Source organism: Nicotiana sylvestris, chromosome 11, assembly GCF_000393655.2.
Source record: "Nicotiana sylvestris chromosome 11, ASM39365v2, whole genome shotgun sequence".
NCBI lineage: Eukaryota > Viridiplantae > Streptophyta > Magnoliopsida > Solanales > Solanaceae > Nicotiana > Nicotiana sylvestris.
The window spans coordinates 151,310,530-151,315,774 of NC_091067.1; positions in this window are offsets into that span (position 1 = coordinate 151,310,530).

Genomic DNA, 5,245 nt, shown 5'->3' on the forward strand with positions numbered 1-5,245 from the left:
CTGCTCGCATTTGCGACAAGCCGCTCGCATTTGCGACATCGCATTTGCGAAGCCTGCAGGCCTGCTATGCACAGCTGAAAACCTGCAATTTTTCTAATCTAAAAATGCACCCTATGGCCTATCCAAAACTCACCTGAGCCCTCGGAGCTCCAAACCATATATACACATAACCTCAAAAACATCCTACGAACTTATTCGTATAATAAAATCACCAAAATAACCTCAAAATCATAGAACTTTCTCAAACTTCTTAAAACATCAACTTTAGCAATTTAGGTCCGAATCATGTCAAATGACATCCGTTTTTCACCAAATTTTACAGAAATGTCTTAAATCATATATAAGACTTGTATCGAGCGCCGGAACCAAAATATGGGCATGATACCATCATGTTCTAATCAAAATTTATTTCAAATTTCTTTAAACAATTTCATAAAATAATTTTCTTTGAAAACTCATTTCTCGGGCTTTGGACCTCGGAATTCGATTCCGGGCATACACCCAAGTCCCATATTTTCCTACGAACCCTCAGAGACCGTTAAATTACTGGTTCAGGTCTGTTTACCCAAAATATTGATCGAAGTCAAATTAGCTCACTTTACAGTCAAAATTTATCATTTTTCATAGATTTTTACATCTAGGCTTTCCGGCTACGCGCCCGGACTGCGCACGCAAATAGAGGTGATGCTAAAAGAGGTTTTAAGGCCTCAGAACACAAAATTTCATTTTAAAACAAAGGTCATCACATTCTCCACCTCTAAAACAACCGTTCGTCCTCGAACGGACAGAAAAATGAAGTACCTGAGTCAGGGAAAAGATGGGGATAACGGCCCTGCATATCGGACTCGGACTCCTAGGTTGATGCCTCAGGAGGCTGACCTCTCCACTGAACACGAATAGAAGAAAAACTCTTCGACCTCAACTGACGAACCTGCCGGTCTAGAATAGCTACCGGTCCTCATAAGACAAGTCATTGTCCAACTGGATAGTGCTGAAATTTAACACGTGGGATGGATCGCCGTGATATTTCCGAAGCATGGACACATGAAACACTGGATGCAAGGCTAATAAACTCGGTGGCAATGCAAGTCTATAAGCCACCTCTCCCACTCGATCAAGAATCTCAAACGGATCGATGAACCTAGGGCTAAGCTTGCCCTTCTTCCCAAATCTCATCACGCCCTTCATAGGCGACACTCGGAGCAATACCCGCTCTCCAACCATAAAAGACACATCTCGAACCTTGCGGTCTGCATAACTCTTTTGCCTGGACTGAGCTGTACGAAGCCTATCCTGAATAATCCTGACCTTGTCCAAGGTCTCCTGAACCAGATCTGTACCTAACAACCGAGCCTCCCTCGGCTCAAACCATCCAACCGGAGGCTGACACCGTCTACCATATAAAGCCTCACAAGGAGCCATCTGGATACTCGACTAGTAGCTATTGTTGTAGGCAAACTCTGTTAAAGGCAAAAACTGATCCCACGAGCCTCCAAAGTCAATGACACAAACTTGGAGCATATCCTCCAAAATATGAATAGTCCACTCGGACTGCCCATCCGCCTAAGGATGAAATGTTGTACTCAACTCAACCTAGGTGCCCAACTCTCGCTGAACTGCTCTCCAGAAACGCGAGGTAAACTGTTACCTCGATCCGAAATGATAGATACAAGCACACCATGAAGACGAATAATCTCCCGGATATAGATCTTAGCTAACCTGTCGGATGAATAGGAGACTGCCACATGAATGAAATGCGTTGACTTGGTCAGCCTATCAACAATGACCCATACTGCGTCGAACTTCTTTCGAGTCTACGGGAGTCCAGTAACAAAGTCCATAGTGATCCGCTCCTACTTCCACTCGATAAGCTCAATCCTCTGAAATAAACCACCAGTCCTCTGATGCTCGTACTTAACCTGCTGACAATTCAAACACCGAGATACATATGCAATGATATCCTTCTTCATTCTCTGCCACCAATAATGCTGTCGCAAATCCTGATACATCTTCGTGGCGCTCGGATAAATGGAGTACCGGGAGCTATGGAACTCCTCTAAAATCAACTCTCGGAGCCCATCCACATTAGGCACACAAACTCAACCCTGCAATCTCAAAACTCCATCATCATCTAAGGTAACCTGCTTGGAACCTCTGCGCTGCACCGTGTCTCTAAGGACACACAAATGGGGATCATCATACTGTCGATCACGGATACGCTCCAATAAAGAAGAAAGAGCGACCGTGCAAGCCAATAAACGACTAGGCTCAGAAATATCCAACCTCACAAACCGATTAGCCAAAACCTGAACATCCAAAGCAAGCGGTCTCTCACCGACAGGAATATAAGCAAGACTGCCCATACTAGCTGACTTCCTACTCAGAGCATCGGCCACCACATTAGCCTTTCCCGGATGATATAAGATGCTGATATCATAATCTTTTAACAACTCCAACCACCTCCTCTACCTCAAATTCAACTCTTTTTGCTTGAACAAATACTGAAGACTCTTGTGATCCGTGAATACCTCACATGCCACGCCATACAGGTAATGCCTCCAAATCTTCAATACGTGAACAATGGCTGCCAACTCTAAGTCATGAACCGGATAGTTCTTCTCATGAATCTTCAACTGCAGTGAAGCATAGGCAATGACCTTGCCATTCTATATCAACACTGCATCAAGCCCAATACGAGATGCATCACAACAAACTGTATAAGGCCCTGACCATATGGGCAAAACCAACATCGGTGTCGTAGTCAGAGCTGTCTTGAGCTTCTAAAAGCTCGCCTCACACTCATCCGACCATCTGAACTGGGCACCCTTCTGGGTCAACCTGGTCATCGGGGTTGCGATAGACAAGAACCCCTTCACGAACCGATGATAATAGCCTGCCTATCCCAAGAAACTCCGAATCTCTGTAGCTGATGCTGGTCTAGGACAATTCTTGACTGCCTCAATCTTCTTCGGATCAACCTGAATACCCTCTGTTGATATAACATGACCCAGAAATGCAACTGAACTCAACCAGAACTCACACATCGAGAATTTAGCATATAACTGACTATCCCTCAAGGTCTGAAGAACCACTCTAAGATGTTGCTCGTGCTCCTCCCGGCTACAGGAATATATCAAAATGTCATCAATAAAGACTATCACAAACAAATCTAAATAAGGCATGAACACTCGGTTTATCAAATCCATAAAAGTTGCGGGGGCATTTGTCAATCCGAGTGACATAACCAAGAACTCATAATGCCCGTACCGAGTGCGAAAAGCTGTCTTAGGGACATCGGATGCCCTAATCCTCAACTGATGGTAGCCAGATCTCAAGTCAATCTTCGAAAATACCCTGGCACCCTGAAACTGATCAAACAAATCATCAATCCTCGGCAATGGATACTTATTCTTGATTGTAACTTTGTTCAACTGTCGGTAATCAATACACATTCTCATTGATCCGTCCTTCTTCTTAACAAACAACACCAGCGCACCCCAAGGCAAAACACTCGGCCTAATGAAACCCTTCTCAAGCAAGTCTTGCAACTGCTCCTTCAACTCTTTTAACTCAGGCGGGGCCATACAATACGGCGGGATAGAAATTGGCTGAGTGCCTGGAGCCAAATCAATGCAGAAATCAATATCCCTATCGGGTGGCATCCCCGGCAAGTCTAAAGGGAATACCTCAAGAGACGTACGAACAACAGGCATAAAATCAGTAGAGGGAACCTTGGCACTAGAATCACGAACATATGCCAAATAGGCCAGACACCCCTTCTCGACCATACGACGAGCCTTCACATAAGAGATAACACTATGGGTAGAATGACCAAGAGCCCCTCTCCACTCTAAATGAGGCATATCCGGTAAAGCTAAGGTCACAGTCTTGGTATGATAGTCCAAGATAGCATGGTAAGGTGATAACCAGTCCATCCCTAATATAACATCGAAATCAACCATGTCTAAAAGCAACAAATCTACACGAGTCTCAAGACCCCCAATTACCACAGTACAAGAACGATAGACTCAATCTACCACAATAGAATCACCCACCAGTGTAGATACATAAATAGGAACACTCAACGAATCACTAGGTATGGCCAGATACGGTGCAAAATAAGATGAAACATACGAGTAGGTAGACCCTGGATCAAGTAACACTGAAGCTTCTCTATTACAAACCAGAATAGTACCAGTGATCACCGCATCTGAAGCCTCGGCCTCGGGCCTGGCTGGAAGAGCATAACATCAGGGTTGGGCCCCATCACCCTGGACTACCTCTTTGGGACGACCTGTAGCTGGCTGGCCTCCACCTCTGGTGGTCTGAGCTCCACCTCTAAATCCTCTACCTCCACCTCTAGCACCTCTACCCCCACCTCTAGCTGGCTGGGTGGTCTGTAGAACACCTGGTGCCTGAACCATTGTGCGGGAACCCTGCTGCTGTGACTGAGTACCCACTAACCTCGGACAAGCCTTCCTGATATGACCATACTCACCACACTCAAAACATCCACCTGAATGCTGCGACTGATGAAACTGAGACTGACCTTGGTGACCTGAATGACCATCCCAAAAACTCTGGAGCGGCGGTGCACTGATAAGAGCTGGTGGTACACGGTAGGACTGTTGATCAGAATACTACATCTGCAGACCACGGCTACATGAAGCACCATGAGAAATTTGAAGGGCTGACTGAAAGGGCCTGGGAGAATGGCCTTTACCATACAAATCTCTACCTCCAAGCGAGGCACCACTGAATCTACCTGAATGACGGGCCTCTTATCTGACCTATGACCACCTCTGTATGACATGACCATCTTAACTCTACGGGCCACATTGGCCACCTCCGAAAAAGTAATCTCACTCCTAGCCTCTCTAGCCATCTGAAGATGAATCGGCTGAATAAGACCGTCAATAAACCTCATCACCCTCTCTCTCTCTCGGTAGGAAGTATGACAAGAGCATAGCGAGCTAAGTCGATGAACCTGGTCTCATACTAGGTAACCGTCATGGAACCCTGCTGGAGGCGCTCAAACTGCCTTCGATAGGCCTCTCTCTGAGTAATGGGGAGAAACTTCTCCAGAAATAGCTGTGTGAACTACTTCCAGGTCAAGGCTGGCAATCCGGCTGGTCTAGCTAAGCAATAATCCCTCCACCAAGTCTTGGCGGATCCAGACAAGCGAAATGTAGCAAAATTGACCCCATTGGTCTCAACAATACCCATGTTCCTGAGAACCTCGTGG